The 20,609-nt window shown below is 42.8% G+C and overlaps 1 long non-coding RNA gene across 2 annotated transcripts in view; it reads left to right on the top strand.

Annotated features, from left to right (window-relative positions):
* The first annotated feature begins 5,787 nt into the window (after positions 1 to 5,787).
* The window catches only part of LOC130150776 (uncharacterized), a 118,272-nt gene continuing 103,450 nt past the window's right edge, over positions 5,788 to 20,609 (top strand). For both annotated transcript variants that reach the window (XR_008822381.1, XR_008822382.1), the window contains exons 1-2: positions 5,788 to 5,857; positions 18,696 to 18,858. This is a non-coding gene — a long non-coding RNA (uncharacterized LOC130150776). The remainder of the gene's footprint in view (positions 5,858 to 18,695; positions 18,859 to 20,609) is intronic.

Below are 20,609 nucleotides of genomic sequence, written 5' to 3'. Positions count from 1 at the left end.
CATTGTGGTTTGCTGATTTTTCTAGACCTACTAGTCAGGCCAGGTGGTCTTTGTACAAGCCACAGATCCTCTCCCCTACCCTCATCTCTTAAGTTAAGACAAAATAACCACAGAAAGTTGGCATCAACTCAAACGACCATCCGACCCAGTGAGCTGTCCCTAATGCCTGTGCCAGAGTACAGCAGAGAGCACAGGACTCTGTAAGCACCTTTGGCTTTAATAGCCCTCTGCAGGCTTTTCTTCCCCTCATGCTGGTATTAACAGCATCCCATGGCAAGGAGTTCTTCATCTAAATACACAATGTACGAACTGTCACCAGATAGTGTAATTTGGTGTTCCTGTGTTCCTGCATTATGACACACGACACAGTCACTGTTCAGTCCATGCAAGGTTTTACACACTTCTATCTTGTACCTCTCAGGCAACTCCATGCTGAGGAGTCCTACTAGTCTGTGTCATATAGGAGACCAAAACCCACAAACTGCAAGAAGATAGGAGTAGGAGAAATCATTCTTACCACAGAGAAGACAAAATCACCCCACAGTTCCTGCAGATTAGAGTCAGAAGAAAATTTCATTAGTACCAAAAATCTACTTAAGTCACTTAATCCCGAGGATGTATGAGCAATACATCCTTACTGGCTGCCTAAAAAGCTTCTTGTATTTTATTTCTGAAGACACCAGCGAATCCTACTCCTGTTCCCAGGCACAACCGGCCTCCTTTGCTACAGCAGGAGACCACCCCAGCCCCCAAAGCCAAAAATGTTCTAAGGCCACATTTTTAACACCCAGGTGTATACATATGCCATTGCCAAACTGAGCTGGTGCAGAGGGCCACCAGCTACCAGGCTGGAGAGGGAACTGCTAATTTGGCCAAAAAAAAAAAAGTTTCCTTATCATAGAGAGTAATAGCCTCTGTGTCAATCCACTGTGCACCTACTGCTGTGCTGGTGTTCCTTTTAGACAAGAAAGTTGCTGTGTGCTAGGAATCTGCTTACTATGACCAGAAAGACTGTCCTTAGCCAGAGCTGTTCTTTCCTACCCCTTGACTGTTGCTTTCTGTGCTATCAGGTGAAATCTATCCAAGAGTAGAAAGTCTGGTCAAAGCCCATTCCCACATAAGCTGTGCTGAAATTCTACTTTTCCTTGGTAGAAAGGACCTACCCAGTCCTTGAAAGCATTTCAGTCTTTCTATTAAAGTCCATAGGTAGTAAGCGCATTCCTAGTTTGACAACCTGAACTTCCAGGACTTGGCCAAATGACTTTCTGTACAAACACAGGCACCCCCTGGCCAAGTGCCCCAAATTGTCTCTGGAGAGAACACCTCATTGATGCAAATGCACTGCAAATGAAGCACAAAAATACCATAAAGCCAAGAGATTTATTTTTGTCTCCTCTCAGCATTCAAATTTGGTAAACTTCTGCTGAGGTAACTGCCACAAAGTTAGCATGCTAGCAAGATTTATCATAGTTAGCAGCGGGTAGCCCATGTAGTGATACAAATCTGCCAGATACAGGGAGGATTCAGATGGCTTCATTGCAATGGTATTTCAGATCACCAAGAGGTAGCCCCCTTTCCTATGAAGCACCGAGTACTCAGCATTCGTTCAAACCAGCCATCACTGGCCATGTACCTTCGTGGAAACACCAAATACACCACTTCACTGGATGAGCCCATCACCAAGCAGACACACATCGCGCTGTACTGGGAAGCCTTGGCTGTAAGGCCCCCAGCAGCCCCCCAGCTGTGCTGAGCACCGCTGTGACTCCTGCCTCTCCACCTCAGCAGCTTCAGTTGGTGAGGCACCTCAAATGCCAGCACCGTTAAGTGACTTGCCTCAACAAGAGCCCTCCAAAGCATTAACGTGAAGGAACTGGGGGGAAACTAATCTAGGTAAGAAATTTTTGCATGGTTTTCTATACAAAAGGTTTAAGTGTTCATTTCAGTGAAGTTGGGAAGTAAAGAGGAAAGAAAGAAAGCTAATGTGTAACCATTAAAGATTCCCAGCATTTTTGTGTAAGCATCACCACATAACATGGCACCAGTAGTTCTTGCAATAATTATAAAGATTTATAGGCTTGAGTCACCATTATTATAAGCCATTCAGTCTTGCCTGGGCTATAAATAACACCACTTAGTAGCTACCAGCAAAGCTTTAGAGGAGGATTAAGGAACAGCATTTGCCTCTTCAGTCAAAGGAAAGAGGCTAAACAGAGATTCAGCTGAATCAAATAATAACAAATCCCAAACCAGTGACCACACCCATCGGAAGGACACAGTACAGAAATAAGGATATGTAATCTCACTACATGATCCATTTGATGCCTTTACTGCAGGATCTGCAGACTGGTGTCCTCTTGTGTTTGAATCATAAAACATGCAGATTAATATTTTCTGCTACCTGTCATGGTGTGTATTACACAGATAGAAATAAATGCAACCAATAATCGGCTTCATGCTGGCAATGGAAAGAGAGTGCAAAAATGAGCACCTTAATTTAAAAATAAAACTTACTCAGATTTTGGCATAATGAGGTTTAGACCTCGCATGCTGAGTCATACTCCAGTAAAAAACTGCTGTTCTATCTTCAGGGAGTGGCGAGGAAGTCAACAGCGCTGATGCCACTCTGCCCTGGTCCAGCTGCACATAAATCGCCCCTCTAAAAGATGGGAGAGCGATGGCAAGTTCTGCAGGCAGACTGGAACCGTGCCTCTTTCCAGCTCTCAGGCTTGAATCATCCATAGGAGCATGTAACATCCAGTGTCCTCCAGAAAGCATCTGAGCTCTGTGGTCTTTAAAAATGAATGTATGAAAAGTTTACAAAAATGCAGGGCAATTTTCTGTGCTTTGGGATGCCAGCATGCAGGAATTACTGTTTGCAGCATAGGACTCCTCACCGTAAATTGGTTTTAGAAACACTGAAGCTGTCTACACCAGTGAAATAGAGAAAAGAAAGGAGAAGCCTTTGTACTCCCTGCTAATGCAGGAACCTACACGAGGTTCTTTTGGTAAGCGGTGCTGTGCCGGTATCATTTTTCTGGATTTTACCATTCGATCAATGGATAGAATTGTAAAGCCACGCAACAACTCTTGCTGGAGTTCTCACCGTGCACAGATGACAAGCCCTGGCAATGCACACAAGTAGTTTTAGAAGCTACCACCTCCAGCTGTCCACTCTGCCTCTCTGCCAGAAATGGCCACCATGGAGGAGAGACAGCAGAAGCAAATGTGTGCTGGCTCCTCAGCTGCTGCAGTTTACAGGCTGACATATTAACTTAAACTGATATGGATGCTGGTTTCAGATAATAGGCTGATTTGTGAACTGCAGCTGCAAGGAGCCAAAGCGTGTCCTTGGGTGCTGCCCTGGCTTGGAGGTGATCTCCCAAAGCCTTGTCAGAGCTCTTCAGAAAGAGCTCTGCAAGCGGCTGAATGCAGTCTCCACTTGGCAACAGTCTATTTCACATATGGACCAAGTTTAACCTGTGAAAGATGGTCTACAAAGGTGGACTCGTGTCCTTTGGCAAGAAGGGGAGACAGATCCACACTGCCACATGGAATGAATTAACGAAAACCTACTTTTGGAAGGAGTATTGTTTTGTAGGAGGGAGTGCTGCAGCAAGACATGCTGTGTGACAGCATGCAAGATGCAGAAAGAACGGTAAAGTAATGGCAGCTGACTGATTCCAATCACAGTCGCTAATACACTGACTTGCTTGATATGTGTGGTACGAGTGATATTCAAAGTAACTGCCACCCAGACGTTAAATCCACTGTCACCATCTCTGTCACATACTCAGCTTTTGCCAGCACTGAATGTAAGATGACAATTTAATCCTCACATGCAGATAACAGTAACACAGCTGGTGTAACAGTGTGCTAAGGCTTCAGCCCTCGCAGGCCTTACATCTGCTTTCGTACGGCTTTGGAAAAGAGTCACATAAAATATGTGAGAGCTCTAAGAACTCAGCATGAAGGAACCAATTAGAACAAAACAAGAACCAAGGAAAATGTTTAGATTTCAAACTCCACTGGGAAGGCAGTATTTTATTTTCGCCCATACATCACACAATCAAATGGTTGGAGCTTAATAAATACTGAGGAAATACCAGAGGAAACAAAGGTGATTACAAATGCTCCCTACTCAAAGCTTGCACCACTCCAGATTTTAACTTTTCCCAGGTTATTCATGTACCATTCTTGTTTGCTTCTGCACCTTGTTTCTGGTGCTGCAACCCCCCAAAAAAGGCACTTCTAACCCTATTGAAACAGGTAATACTGGGAATGCTGCAGAAGATTTCCAGTTCCTGGGAATGCCAACACTCCATAGTTGGCAAGACTGAAACACACAGCGGAAGATCCACAGTGGGTTTCCAGTTCAGTTGTTTAACCACCCTGCTTCAGCTGCCCCTGCTTAGGGGTTAGTCTCTCTTAACAGCCAGACCTTTTTGGGCACGTTCATTGTTCCCTCAGTAAATCCCAGTGAGGTTAGAGACTGAAACTAGTTCTGACTTTGTTTTTAGTATTAAATATATGGGTAAGATTGTGTATTCTGAACAGGATGAAAAAAAAAAATGAAGAAAAATATGATAAAGGCCAATTCAAGCTGTAAGCATTTGGGTTTGAACCATGCAAGTATGGACCATTTGGTCACTTTTATACCCAGTAATCTGGAGTAGATTTACATGAAGTCTTTGAAATGAAGAAATAATTTTAGAACTATTCCTTTTTTTTCCTAGCAATAACTATGATGCTATGTACAGCCATTACATTGCTGCAATCTTACATACTTCTGCTCAAGTTATTGTCTCTAAATTACTGCCACTGAATTCAAAGGGACCACATGAAAGTTACGTACACAATTATTTGTGGGATTCAGAGCTTTAACATGTCCTGTAGGGCATTAGTCTGTATCAAGAACTACTGAAATACTGAACTTGTTTGTGGACTTTTGAAAACAGGAAACGTTATTGCTTAATTGCTGATGCATGGCCAGTGTGTCTGGACTCTGCAAGATAACTGTCATTTTTTGAGACAATGGCTACAATATAATTTCCAAAAAAATCTCATTCATTTTATTGAGGGGAAAAAAAGGAAAGAAAGGAAAAAAATAAGAACAAAAAAGACACCAAAGCTTAGGGAATGTCATAGAATAAGGCCTCTTTTCTCATGGTGGACTGCAGTAATTTACGCAGTCCTTTTAGAATTAACAAAAAGGGCTTAAATCAAGATGGTACACCCTACCATGAAAAGGTCTGGGTTTTTTTACTGAATCAAGCCTTAAAGAGCTCAATTTCTCACTGAAATGCTCCATGGAATCTTAACCAAAGGCACTCATGCACCGACGGGGGCAAGCAGGTACAGACACCCCCTCAGCTGCTCCTGAGTTCAGAGCCTGGCCAGCGGGCACGCCACGGCCACGGGGATGGCCACAGTCACCCACGGTCACGGCCCCTGTGCCGCGCCTGGACCCATCCCCGGTTCCCTACGCGAGGCTCCGGGCTCGGGCCCTGGGCCCTGCCTGCTCCCGAGGGCGGCGGCGGCCCTGACCTGCGGGGGCCGGGGGTGGCTCTAACGCCTGCCGCGGCTCCGGGGCACGGCACAGCGCGGCCCCGCGGCTCCCGCCACCCTCTACCCGCCCCCACCGGGCGCCGGCGGTGCGAGGGGCGGGCCGGGCCGGCAGGGCGAGCACCCAATAGGGACCTGCCTTACTGTTGCCACGCGAACGGCGGCGGCTCTGCCCAATCACGTGCGAAGGCTGTTGTTACTGCGGCAACAGCGTCCCGGCACAGGAGGGCCTCGAAGAGGTGCGGAGCCGGGCCGGTACCGGTGGGCGCCGCGCTCCCGCCCCGGGCCGCAGGTAACGACCCGGGGCTGGGGAGCCCGGAGGCCGCCGCAGCTTTGTGTGGGGACGTGGCCGGGAGCAGCGGGGGCCGTCCGGGCGGAACAGCCGTGTTGCGCCGCCGTAGCGCCGAGCGGGGCCTGGCACAGCAGCAGAAGGCCCGTGTCGGGGCCCTGTTCGTGAGGGCGGCTGGTCCCCGTGGGGCGGCTAGCGGGGCACCTGCCTCCCTGCGTGAGGGAGGGCTTTAATCACTTATTAATTAATCACCTTATTTTTCTGTCGTCTAATAATAAGCACAGCTTGAACCAAGGCAGAAGTGCTGTGTGGTTTTCTTTCACCAAACTGCTTTGGAGGCTGGAGTCAGGGACTGTGCTGGTACAAGGGCTTGCTGCAAGGGTGGAGGGAAAAGCGCCTCTGAGCTTCGTGCTCTGTCAGGGTGAGGCTGCAGGTTTGGTCTGAAGAAAATACAGTGTGGCTGTCATTTGGTCATTCTGATTACCAGAACATGCTCTAAGTTGAGCTATTGTGACAGACTACCGGCCTGTAAAAGGTCCTGCACTATAAAACCTCTCTGTTTCAGGTACTTCACAGAAAAGGCGAAAGCACTCTTGGCAAACAGAACTGTGGAATAAACCACATGTAAACCAGATTCTTCTTTATCAGGGGCAGTTAGGGATGGCCTCCCTCCTAAGATAATTTTTCTTTCTTTACTCCCCTTAAACGTAACAGCAGAGAATTTCAACAGCCACACTGTATTTTCTTCAGACCAAACCTGCAGCCTCACCCTGACAGAGCACGAAGCTCAGAGGCGCTTTTCCCTCCACCCTTGCAGCAAGCCCTTGTACCAGCACAGTCCCTGACTCCAGCCTCCAAAGCAGTTTGGTGAAAGAAAACCACGCAGCACTTCTGCCTTGGTTCAAGCTGTGCTTATTATTAGACGACAGAAAAATAAGGTGATTAATAAGTGATTAAAGTGTCCACACTGTGGACAGGGCAGTATAGGAGGCAGACTGTGTGCTATTGAACTTCCTTGTTTGATGTGTTGCAGGTTGGCTTTAACTTTGGGGGAAATTCTGCTTTTGGGACATAGTGTTACACACTCCCTGAGCTCATAACATATAATTTTCTCTTTGCAAAATAAATGCACATCCTGTCGGTTATCTCAGTCTTGAGCTATTTTATCAAATCTTGGAGTGGAAATTTCTGTATTTGCTGAAAAGCCTCATTTGCCATAGCAAGAAGGTTATTGCTACAGATTAGAGTGGTGCCAGGTCCCTGCCTGATTTGTCAGAGGTATGCTTCTGGCTGTACCACCTTGTTGGATAAACACAGGAACAAATGAACATGCTCAGCCACTTAAATAACATTAGACCTTTTAAGGGGCAGGGCTCTTGGAGGTGGTTTGTCCATGTAAAAGACACACATGCTGGAATCCAGAAAGCTCTGCCTTAGTGTGTCACACAGGACAGCTTACATACAGGAGAGGATGTCATATCTAAGTGATTGCTCATTCTTTCTAGAGAGAGATTTTATGTTTATTTGCTTCTGTTTTGCATTTCCCATAAAGCAAGTGCTACTACTGTTTTCCCTGGATTGAATGGAGTAAGGAGAAAACTTCTTTGGTCGCCCACTGAGTAGGGTGAAGACTGGCTCTAGGTAGTTGATTCTTCTAGCATCAGCCTTTCCCACCCCCCATGCCATGGAATGAAAATAGGGAGAAGTAACAACTGGAAACTGAGAATATATTAATTAAGGATTTCATAAGTGGAGTTAGGGAAGTAAGAAAAGGCAGGCAATCAAAAGACACCATTTTACAGTGGATAGTCTGTGATCTGACGCCAGAATTTTTCCTGTGGCTAACAAACACTGGTGAAGGTGCCAGGGTGACTGGCCCTGTGTATTGGGTGTAGGCATCAAGCTGTTGGTAGCGGGAGCTGCAGAGGCAGCCTCTGTGAGGAGAGGCAAGGGGCTGCCCCTTGCCAGATACAGCTGCTTCCCACCAGCTCCAACAGACCCACTACAGGGCAAGGCGAGCCCATCAGCTGGGGCACATCTGTGAAAGCATCTTTAAGAAAGGGTTAAAAAAAAACCAACAAAAAAGTGCACCACAGCTCTGTTAAGAGAGAGAGAGAGAGAAGGGAAGGGAAGAAGTGTGAGAAACTGTCCTGCAGATACCAAAGTCGGAGAAGGAGATGTTCCAAGCAGCAGAGCGGAGTTGCCTGCAGCCCCTGGAGGAGGTCATGGTGAAGCAGGTATTTCACTGCAGCCCATGAAGAGAAACATGCCAGAGCAGATATCTACACTGCAGCCCACAGAGAACTCCATATCAGAGCAGGTGGGCATGCGCTGAAGGAAGCTGCAGCCTGTGGAGAGCCCATGCTGGAACAGGCTCCCAGCAGGAGCTGTGGCCTGTGGAGAGGAGCTCATGCAGGTGCAGTTTGTGAAGGACCGCAGCCAGCAGTCCTTCTGACTGGCCCAGACTGGAGCAGGGGAAAAGTGCGAGGAAGAAGGAGTGGCAGAGAGGAGCTGTTATGGACTGACTGCAACCCACCATCCCCGCCCCCCTGTGCTGCTCCAGGGAGGGGAATAGAAGAGCTGGGAGTGAAGGAGTGAAGTTGAACCTGGGAAGAAGGGGAGGGTGGCAGGAAGGTGTTCTAGGTTTTTTGTCTTTGTTTCTCACCATCCTATTCTATTTTTAATTGGCAACAAATTAAATTAATGTTCCCCAAATCAAGTCTATCTTGCCTGTGATGATAATTGGTGAGTGATTTTTCATGTCTTTATCTCAACCTGTGAGCTTTTCCACATTGTTACCACCCCCTGTTCTGTTGAGGAGAGGGAATAAGAGAGCAGATGTGTGGGCATCTGGCAGCCAGTCTAGGTCAACCTACCACACCATGGAAGCCTCTGGTAGCCCATTTCAGATCATGCAGGAACTTAGTCTGGTGTGGCTCTGCTGCCGGTTGTTCACTATAACCCCATCATGAGAACAACAAATTGTGTTAGAGCCATAAACTGTTCACCCTTCATCTGCGTGGGGGATTTCATAGCTTTAATTGTTCCCTGACAATTGCAGAGACTGGCACTCTTTCAAGGGGAATAAAATGAAATAAAGGACAAGGTTACAGTGATCCTTTTACTTTAGGTTACATAAAATAGAATGTATTAGGCTTTAAAGAAAAAGAGCTAAGAGAAAATGAAGGTGAGACTTGCTATCTGTCTTGCCAAACACAATACAAAATCGTGAAGCTTTCAGATATATTCAGATATATATAAATAGAAAAAGAATTCTATTCTAAAGCTTTATTTATTCTTCCAAGAAAAGAAAACGATGTAGTCCCATGGTTCTGACTGAAACACTGTAAGACATCCTCATTATTCTGTTAGAAACCGCCTTCTACATTTCTATCTAAACTGGCCAGAAATATGTTTATGCCATTTGCAAGAACATCCATCTTGTAACTATAGTGAAACACGCCTCAGATGCAAGAACTTGGTATATAGACACTTGGGAAACTCTTATCAATTAAATTATTGAAATGAGAAGAAATGAGGGGCAAATCCCTTAGTGGCTATAAATGCTGTAATTCTTCTGAAGATGGGAAAGCAAGCAGAGCTGTTCTGATTTATGGTAACTGAGGATCTTGCCCTCATACTAGTAGTAGTGTACTTAAAAATATAAGCAATGGATCTGATTTATGACTTTTTATGCACCAGCGTGAATTCCAAGTGAAATATAAATCAGGAGCTATTCAGTGCAGGTAAGTTATTCTTGATACAGGCACTGATATTTTGCAGGTGTAAATGCAGTGTAAGTGGAAAGAGAACCAGGCTCAGTATCTGATGAAAGTTCAAATTTGATTATATGAGTAATCTTTGACTTTCAGTGTATGGACTTGTTATGGACTATGGACTATTTCTGCAGGGTCTGTGAGAGGTAGCTAAGAAAGGCAAGCTGACTGTTAATAGACCAGATGCACATACATTTCTACCAGAAAATGTCTAGAGTCCACAAAAATACCAGTTGCACTTGGTTTTTATGAGTACTTCAGAGCTCCAACCCAATTTTCTGAAGTCAAAGAAAGCTTTGCTAATGAAGTCAGCAGCAGCAGGATGTGCTTCTACTTACCATACTGTTTTGTAGCCTAGCTAACAAGCCGCATAGCTGTTGCTGCCTTAGAGGTTGCAATGGTCCTTTTGCCAACAAATTGATTTAAATATGTCTGCTGAACCTGTAAAAAGGGTATAGTAGTAGTGAAAGGTCTGTGAATTTCCCTCTGGCTTGGGCATGATACAAATAGCTGGCACAACCCCCCAGTACCTGAGATAAAGCTTGGTGGTGCCTGAGGAGGCAACGGCAGAATCGGCTTGCGTTTGTTTGTTTCAAATACACTTATTGTCTGCCTGTATTTATGATAAGTTAGATCTTGCAGCCAGAACCCATTCATTTGAGCTCTTGGCCTCTGAGAAATGGACCCTCCCTGTTTATGGTTTCTAGGGAGCCAAACTTGCATGGTTGCCACTGCAAGTGTTTCAGCCAAGTGACTGTAGTAATGGTGATGCTTAGCCATGCATCAGATGAAAAAGAAAAGGTTGTTTTCCACCTGAGTGGTGGAGAAAGAATGCTTGGAGGCTAATTTCTTTTAATGGATGACTACAGAGCTAGGACATCTGCCAGGGGTTACTGCTGTAGAAGGGCTATGCTAGTAAGTTAAGTGTGCTTGTGACTGTTTCTTGGCACTGAGGCCAACTGGCATGGCATAGCCCATGTCCAGACTGTTAAACACTTCTCAGCCTTTGAAACAGGATGGCTGCATGCAGACTGCCCATTGGGAATGGTTCCTGACCAAGCTAACTCCTGAAATGCACCCAAGAAGCTGCTTGACTCAAGCTCGCGTTAAAACCCAGTCAGAGATTATTCTAACAATTTGAGCATACAGAGGATGAAGATGCAGTGCAGTACCCAGCAACTGCTTAATTTGCCGTGTGTTAAACAGCGAGGATGTTCTGCTCAGATCTACTTAATTTCGGTTTGATAACATGAAGATGGCTTAAGTTATCAGAAAGGTGGTGTTCTCCCCTTCCTGCCCTGCGTTCTCCCTAGTAGTCCAAAGCACTGAGCTGGGTAATGACAACTCTGAGTGTTTGAACTATGGTGGGTTTGTTTATTCATTTTGGACGGGCTTGGTTTGGGGCTTTTTTTTGTGGGGGGAAGATGAAGAAGGGCTTTTCTATCTGTGTAAAATGCTGCACAGTGCTGCATTTTTGCTAGATGACTAGTGAGTCTTGCTCTTGTCCTGCTGTTTTTCACTTGGCCCTGCAATGTCTGCTTTATTTTACTTCTCCACTCCCTTTACAGAGAATTGACTGAACCTCCTTATATAGCTTTTGTCATTTGTTCATAGCATGCTGGATTTTCAGAAGGCTACAGAACTCATAGAATTCCCTGTGCTAACATTTGCTTTCTATACTGTGGTAATTGAATGGCAGGAGCACAGTGCAATTGATTGGCACGTGTCAGAGAGAAGAGGAAATGCATTCTACTAGCTGACTGCCGCGCAGTCTGGGGAGAAACCAAATTTCTAATTATGTTTGTAACAGAGGAAACAGGGCCTTTTAAAATCTTTCCTTTGAAGTGTCTGATTGGGTTAACTACCTAAGTATCCACAGAATTACCCTGTGATCCCGTGCATAAGACTGCCAATATTTGAAAGTATTTTTGTGACTAATGACTGTAAAATGGCATGGAAAAGATTGGGTGATAGTACCATCGCCTGGATCACCCTTATTTTATTAGCACTCAAAACACGTTCCACATGGGCAAAGACAAATGCCCTATCAGACCTGAATAAGCCCCAGGGTGGCATCTCCCATCGGTTCGAGTGGTAGAGCATAGTCGGCTCTCAGCATTCCTACCGGGAGCTCACATGGTGGCGTTTGCAGTCGCAGGCGCTGTTCAAGCTGTATGGTTGCACAGAGCAGATGCAGACCGTTTAACATTGCCTAGCAGGTCACCAGTGAGCCACACTTATGGAACTGTTGCATATGCCATGCAACACTATCTTTGTCTGATTGTTATTTTCCCAGTTAGCTCTTCTGTTTACACTTACAGTATAGTTTGCCTCAGATTTCCTGGTGCAGAAAATTAATAATAGCTCTTCATAAAACAGACTAATTAGTGTAATGAGCTGGTGTCTGGTACATGTATTTTTCTCCTGCAAAAGCCTAAAAGTCTAAACAAACAACTAAGCAACTGTACTGTTTAATAAAATAGCAGGCTTTTTTAACTAAAAGGTTGTGTTTTTAAAGATTTTTAGAGTACTTTAATGTGCATAGCCTTCAGTAATGGCCAAAAACATTTCCAGAGATAATTCCGTGTTATTTGGTAGAGGAGTTAGTCTACCACTCTAGTCTACTCTGAACTACACATCTGAAAGTGCTGACATAAGAGATAGTATCCAGCACAACCACAGAAATTGTGAACTCCGCTCATCTGGCCACTGTTAGTGAGCAAGAGTTATCTCATTCAATATTTTTACCAGCAAATTAGATCTCATATCAAGAAATCAGTTTTTGTCTTTCTTGTTGCTGTTTGCCAGCCACGCTGCTTCTTTTTGTGTCTCATATTCTAGCATATTTTTGTAGTCCTGTTTTAAATCCAGGGGAGACCATCGCCAAAGTGACAACTGCAGAAGAAGGGTGCCTTGCACCCCTCCTCTCAAGGCATGACATTTACCCCAGGACCTCATTCTACACAAAACTGAGCATAATTGCATGACAGCAGGCAGCGCTCAAATCAACTGCAGATTTGTACTGAACTCTAGGCATTCGCAGTCTTGGGACTTTAAGTCAAAATCCTTCTATTGCTCAGTGGACGAGTACTGTGTAACTTGTAGGTGGCATCATCTTCTGAATTCTTTCTGTCTGTCCTGGTTTCAGCTGGGATGGAGTTAACTTTCTTCTTAGTAGTTAGTACAGTGCTGTGTTTTGGCTCTGATGTGAGAACAATGTTGATAACCGCAATGAAGTTTTTAGTTGTTGCTGGGTGATGTTTATACTAAATCAAGGACTTTTCAGTTCCTTGGGCCCTGCCAGCAAGAGGGCTGGAGAGGCACTGGGAATTGGGAGGGGACGCAGCCAGGACAGGTGACCCAAATTAGCCAAAGAGGTATTCCATACCATATGACGTCATGCTGAGTATATAAACTGGGGGAAAAAGAAGGAAGGTGGGACATTTGGCATTATGGGATTTGTCTTCCCGAGTAACCGTTACGTGTGATGGAGCCCTGCATCCCTGGGGATGGCCGAACACCTGCCTGCCCATGGGAAGTGGTGAATGAATTCCTTGCTTTGCTTTGCTTGCGTGCGCAGCTTTTGCTTTAACTATTAAATTGTTCTTATCTCAACCCTTGAGTGTAATATTCCTTTCTGATCCTCCTTCCCATCCCTCTGGGTGAGGGAAAGTGAGCAAGTGGCTGCGTGGTGCTGGGTTTCTGGCTGGGGTTAAACCACGACACTGTCCTATTGCTTTCTTGGGGTTCAGTGGTGCCTTTCAATGTAGCGAGCTGTAGCAGGCAAGAAGCCCTTGCACTATTTAGGATTTGGGGTCTATTTCCCTTGATACTTGGAGAGAAGTCATCTGTCACAGATACACCATGTTTGCTGGATCCTGTGGACATGAACAAAATCAGTCTAGTTCTACTAATGGAGAAAGGGTGGAAGAGGGAGCCACGGCCCTTCTCACCCAACTCTTGTTCCTCCTGCTTGCATATGAGGAAACAGGGTCTTCCTTCCCTTCTCTGAAGTCCACTGGAACTTGAGAGATGGCCTTCTTGGGGCTACTGTCTCACTTATGTTCTGAAGTCACTACAAGATCACTGGTTCCAATTATAACACATTACCAGATTTGATATACATCTTATCCTTTGGGAGCTCATTTGAAATGATTTACCAGGGAAAGCTCATTTTCTGGAGCACTAAGATTTATAGTTTGTTCCAATCAAGTAAGAATTTGCTGTTAATCCCAATGTGGACATTCCTCTTGCAAGTAATTTTTAATTATTATCATGCGAGGCTTCCTCCATCATGGTTCCTGTCACTTTTTCTCTTCTCCCTGCCATGTAGGTTTAGATTTAGGGTCAGATTCATTGTAGGAGTAAGCTGTGACAGCTCTATTGATTTCACCAAAGCTGTATCCAGCTGTGAATTTGAATGCTTTCTTTTGTCAGAATGGCTTGAAGTTGAAATGAAATGTGCAAGGCGTCCATGATTGTATACTTTCATTGTAAGGAAGAGATGAGCATAAGAAAAAATTTGGCTCTCATAAAACTGCAGCAAAGCTGTAAATAACAAAAAGCTGTATTTTGCCATCTTGTTTTTTGTAAACAAAGCTGCTTCTGAAGGCAGTTACATTTTGTTTAAGAGCAGATCCTAGATTAAAGTTTGGAAAAAATGCCTATGAACTAGCCCCAGTGTTCAGACTTGTGTACAAAACCTCGTTTGATTCAAGTAGAAGGTAATTAAATCCTCATAACTGTTGCTGAATTTGGCTCATTATGAATCCAAAAGAAACATCAGGCCAAATCTTTTGGTCTGTGTTTAGTTCTTATTCAAGTCTAATGAGAGTCAGAGGTGTCTTAAGTAATATAAGACATCGCTGTACACTACATTGCACTGTCAGGGACTTCCACTCTCCATTGCTGGTGATATTTTTAGTGGGAAAGGGGCTGGCATGTGCAAAAATACTTACCAGCTATAGACTCCATATACAGACAGCGAACATTGACCCCACTACTTCTTGGTATCTCTAACCGAAGCTCAATAACTAAAAAAAGCCTCTAAATTTTACAGGGCAAAGAGATCCTCTCTGTAGTTTGAAGTGGGAGGTCTGCTGTGATAGAACACATCTATCCATTGTAACTTTATTTTATTTATTGTTTTTTAACTTTTAGATCTTAAGTGGGTATTCCAACTTGCTGTTTTGGCTGTAGTAGCAGAAAGAGAAACCCTAGAATCTTTTATTTAAATATTTACCATTGTGTTTGGTTATTTATTGCTTTCAAATCAGTGGACAAGCAATAACCAATTTACTTGAATATTTTTGGGAATGAACTGATCTGTATTGAATTCTGAGAAAAAATATGTGATTTTGCCAGACTTAGGCATAGCTGTAAAATATATTAGGCATCAGATACTCCTATGAGCTCTGTCCCAGATCCCGCATTATTCTCCTGGGACATTGGGCAGATCTTGCTTCAAAAGACAGCTGAAAAAGATGAGCTGAAAAAAGCATTTCAGGTGCTTGATGTTGGTCAGACCCTGAGAGTCACAAAGGGTGGATTCAGGGGAGTGATTGAAATCTTTCATCTAATAGAAGCTGAATTTGATGCTGTGCTGGCAGAGGTATGCTACGTCATTGCTGTTCATAATCATTTAGAAGTTGTTTCTATTTATGTCAAGAGTAAAATTTCAATGGGAGCAGGTTCCAGACCAATATTATCAAAAAGATGCTAGACATGGTCAAAACCTTCTGTTCAAGTGAAAGTCATAGAAAACTTGCAAAAGTAAAGAGCTAAATTTGACAGTTTAGATGTCTATATAAGGATTTTGTCTGTGTAGTGTGTCTCACTGTTTGAAAGAGTTGCCATTTACTAGCAGTTTTTTAGATTAAAACAAAAAGATCTGACAGCTTCAATTCATATACATGGTGGTGTTATAAATATGCATACATTAGGTTGTGAACTCTGAGTTAGAGATCAGCTGGTTTTTGTCTGCCTGGGGAGTTTCTCAGCTCACTTTTGGTATTTGCTACCTTATAAACCATCGTCAGATTGGACTTAAAGGAACATAGGGTGTTTATATGACATCAAGACTGACATTTACCAAAACTAAGGGAGGATTCTGACGTGCAGCCTGCACCGGCATTATTGTACACTTAAATTTCTGTCCTGAAAGTGTAGGTGGCTAAGTTTTATATATATATATATATTATTTTTTTCTAATGTACTTGAGTCTTGTTTGCCTGTTTAATTTGGGTGAGCCTATCTGTTACATTTGCATTTTAAACTGTAACGAGTTAAGCCCATTTCAGCTACGATTGCTGTTAAATTCTTTGCTAATACTGAAGTATCATTAGGGAGACACATGAAGTAGTCTTTTGGAACAAGAGAAGGATGCATCAGAGAATGAATATACTTTCATATATACGTGTGAGAGATCATAGAGCTAGAGAGTTGAGAAATCTTTATCTTGCAGGATGGAAAGACATGTAGGTTGTAACTTTTTTGGGGAGGGATTTACCAGATATTAAATTAATGTTCTGCTTAATTCTAGACAAGTTGTTGAGAGTACACAAAACAAAACCAAAATTATAAGAGAAATCCGTTTTTGCTGTTTAAGAGAAGAATAAGTAATGCAAATGAAGTATTTAAAAAAATCTGGTATCACTCTAGGACTTATCCATGTATATCGAAATACAGATCCCAAATATTGACACAGTTACTGGGCCATATCTTGACTTCCTGTCAAAGTTCACTAAAATTGCCAGAAGTACCAACGTGCTCAGAAGGTAAGTGTTCCCTCTTATGTAGTCAAATTGCTCCTAAATTGTAGGCAGTCATGAATCACTTGTGAATTATCTAGCTCTCAAGGCAGAATCTAGCTGCTAATGTGAGCTTCTAGTGTCATAGAGATACGATATGCTTTCTTCTAAAATCGCTTTTTCTGTATGTGTAATTGGCATAGTTGCCATAGGAATGTTACCTGATTGGCAAAGGGAAGGGAATGGTCTGCTAAGCCGCCAATCTGCTACTGGAAAAATATGAACTTTGAAGACTAGTCAGTCTGTTCTCTAAGTTAACAATGAAAGTTGTTGTGTATGAAAGAAATTATAACTGATTGTTGAATAGGGATTTGAAAACATGCCACTTGGCTTGACATGTCTTTAAGTGAAACACAGAAGCTAAGCCAAGGGACCCAGTAATGGGAAAGTTATAATGTTTCAGGATTCAATCCTTTAGGATTAAATAAATTGCATTCATCTTGGTTTCCAGTGCAGGTAATTTTTCAAAAGTAAAGTTGAGAAGACACCAGCTGTGTGTGAACTGGGATTGATTTGGATTCTTACCTTCAGTGAAGTAAAATGGAAAATAGAGCCATACTCTATGTAAAAATAATAATATCTACATACATACACACATACAACCCCCACAGCTGCCCCCCCAAATCTGTGCTCTCACAGTAGCTTTCTTAGTGGAGCACTAAATATTTTTGACACCACACACCTTCCCCACCCCTCCACCCCCCCACCCAATAAAATATAAAGGGTGAAATTCAGCAGGGAAATTCCTTTTCCTGCAGTTTGTCCTGTGGGTTTGTATGATCTGGCCTTCAATAAAGAGTTGCCTCAAAAAATATTCTGTAAATTCCAGACCAAGTTTGTTCCCAGCAAGTGCAAAGCTAAGAAAACTCCCAGACAAAGAGAGAATGAGGGAGTGTAATACTGAGGATACAAAAATGGGATTAGGACTTTGAAAGGAAGCAGGAGGAAGAAGAGGAGCAGCAAAAGAAAAGAAGAAAAAGGGAGGCACCTAAGCCACTTTCTCCCAGAGAGACAGGGGAGCTTAAAAAATTCTAATTAATTAGTGAAAACTAATTAAATAACAAATGAGGGATCTTTCCTGGAATAAAAGGTTAATCTTTTCTTTATTACATGCAATATAATAAAATGGTAAAGCTTTTTGTTTGCTTGGGGTTGGATTTTCTTCCAGCGTTCAAAGAGAATATATAAAACGTTACTCTTGATTTCCTTTTAAACTTACTAAAATGTGGAAAGTAAGCACTGCGCTTAGACCGTGCTGTCCTTTGGCCGGCTGGTTTGTTGGGGAACTTGTCGGAGAGCATCTGCGATTACCGGAGCAGAAGCGCCGGTGGGTCGGTCGGAGCTGCCGGGCACCGGCGGTGTGACTGCACCACGGGAGGGCAGTGCAGGTGCTGTTTTCTGGCAGGTTCGGTGGCAGGCATTGTCAGAGCTACTTTCCCTCTGTAAAACTCCAGCAATTCCACTAAATTCAGAGGCTGAAATGATGGCAGAGCTTGGTTTCTAAGACTTGATCCCACAAATACAGCTATGAATAAAATTGCACAAAGCTTTTCAGAAGCAGTTAGTTAAGGCTGAAAGCAGAGAAGGATGTGCAGAGTGGAATTTGGCACCTGCAGAAACCACTAGTGAAAGTAAACTTGTCCAGTAGATAACTCTGAAAATGACCTGCTCTGGTGCTTGATGCAAGCCAATAGGATAAAGAAACAAAAGTAAAAGCGAGGCAATGTTTTCAAATTTTAAAAATAATTTTAGAAGTTACCGGTGACAAACGCATCTCAGATTTGTGCTGGGGGAGAAGGGGACGAGGAGACATGCCTGTTGTTCTCTGGAGAGTATCTGATAGGAGCAGAGGAGGGGGGACTACTCTGCCATCCCAAGGGCCAGATCAAGTTGCTAGCATCCCTCTGTATCCCCTATGGCAGCCAAAAAAAGAAAATCCTTCAAGAAAAAATATTTTACACTAGCAGTCATCGTGGTTGTGGCAGAGGAGCAGCTGTTACATTTCTGTTCTGCTCAGAGATCCAGCTCTGTGATGGTTTTCTCTAAAAGCAGTGCAGGGCTGTGAAGATTAGCCACAGTGAAGGCAGGAGCAAGCCACCTTCTTGCATTTGTAGTTGTTCAGATGCTAAAACAAGACTCTCCCATTGATGTCCTTACAGTGGTCTTCAATGGTACTGTGATGCACTTGCGGTTTCTGTTCATCAATGCACTCGTGTTTTATGTTCATCTAATCTTTTTTATTATATTTATTTTCAGATTGAACAATGATCCATGGTTACATTTTTGTATGCATGCAAAACCAAATTAGCCACAGTTGCCAACCAATGACATTAAGTTAGCTGGAATCCCTGCTCAGGAAGAAAGTATGTTGACCAGGGTGGTAACAGAAACCACAGGCTGGGGTAGTAATTCATTTCAGGTAAGTAGAAGATGCTCTTAATGTACTGATATCACTTTAGTAACATGTTTAAAAGGATGTTGCACTGTTGTATCATGAATATCTGGTCATACTTGTATGCTTAGGATTTTTTTGTTGTTTCGCTTTTTTTAATTATGCTGAAGTATTAAGCAGTATTTTGAAAGCCTCTCTAATCCGCAATGTGAATCACTTACAGCATCAAAACCATAAGCACTCTTCTCTTTCAAGCAGTCTTGCAACAAATCTCTGATGTAGGACTGGCACAGTCCCACTGTGATTTTACTTCTTAGTTACTAGATGCCTTGTGGCTTGAGTAACAATACTTACTTAAGAAAGTAGACTCTCCAAGGCTCTCTGCACGATTTTTTTTTTAAAATAGAGGAGGAAGTGGTGGTGTGAGTCTGGGAAACCTGGATTTTTATTGTTTTATTTTTGCACAAAGTGAGCCATGAAAATCTGTTTATAAACATCATGATACTTTATTATATTTGGGCATTTGCAAGTTAACCTAATGTCATATATCATGGCTAATAGTAGTTATTATTTACAAGGACACAGAAGAGTATTCCATGCCTTCTAGAGTACTGTGTGACAGTCTGTTGGCTCTACCCTAAGACTTTTCATAGAAGAAGAAATACATTAAACATAACCTGATATAAATTCCAAGGAAAATCCAACCTCCTGCTGTGCTTGGCATGGGCTTGGCCTGTAATTTGGGAGGGGGAAATAAAATCTTTCTGATTTCACAGCTGTTATTGCACCTCAGGGCTGCAGCAGTATTTGCAACGCATTTGCTTCCCTTCCACTGAGTAGGACATCTGAATATATCCTCACTCTAGTCTGAATAAAATATTAACATATCGCAAGGCTGTTAGGACAGATTGTATCCAAGACAATCTTTTCTCGCTGTAGAAAAGCCTATCAATCATGACTTGGTATAGTTGTTATTAATGTCATAGCTTTTATTCATTTGGCTATACGCAACTAACTGAAGAGTAGCATTTATGTTTTCGTGTTAAGCATTTCCTATCACAAAAGAAATGGCTGTAATATCTTCTTATTATAGAATTTATAAATTGAAAATATCCTCCAAAGTCCTAATTAGAGGTATATTTAATTTACAAGGTTCTTTGTTATTTTTTAACAGCATTGTGAAATAGAGCTGTTATGTATATTTTATTATATTAACAGAAAAAAAATCATTAACTTAAGGCAAGGTTACTGCTGCATATATATCCCAGGAACAATTCAGTTAAAGAAGCATTGCAAGATACGTAAGTGCATGATGTACACAGATAATTATTCAGATACGCTTAAGAGTTCATGCATTCTTTTAAATATTTATCTGCAATATTGCAATGGCTATTCCCAAGCCAAACCTTATTCTGCTTCAGTTTGGATGCACATGATCAGTCAAGGATACACTTATATTCGTGACTCTGATTGGGTTTTGAATTTGTATGTGCATGTTTGGAGAAAAAAAAAAAAAGAAAAAGTTCCTAATGTCCTCAGTATAATATGGAATAAAATTTTTCTCCTTGTATAGGCAGAAAGCCACATTTGGACCACCAAACACACATAGCTGTATTTAGACAACATAACTACTATAAAGCCCAAGATCAATGTGGTGGGTTGACCCTGGCTGGACACCAGGTGCCTTAAAGCTGCTTTATCACTACCCTCTTCAACTGGACAGGGGAGAAAAAAATATAATGAAAGGCTCATGGGTCAAGATAAGGACAGGGAGAGAT

This window comes from Falco biarmicus, chromosome 5, assembly GCF_023638135.1.
Source record: "Falco biarmicus isolate bFalBia1 chromosome 5, bFalBia1.pri, whole genome shotgun sequence".
Taxonomy (NCBI): domain Eukaryota; kingdom Metazoa; phylum Chordata; class Aves; order Falconiformes; family Falconidae; genus Falco; species Falco biarmicus.
The sequence above is the reverse complement of the archived record's forward strand: the minus strand, read 5'-3'. Positions and strand labels throughout refer to the sequence as shown.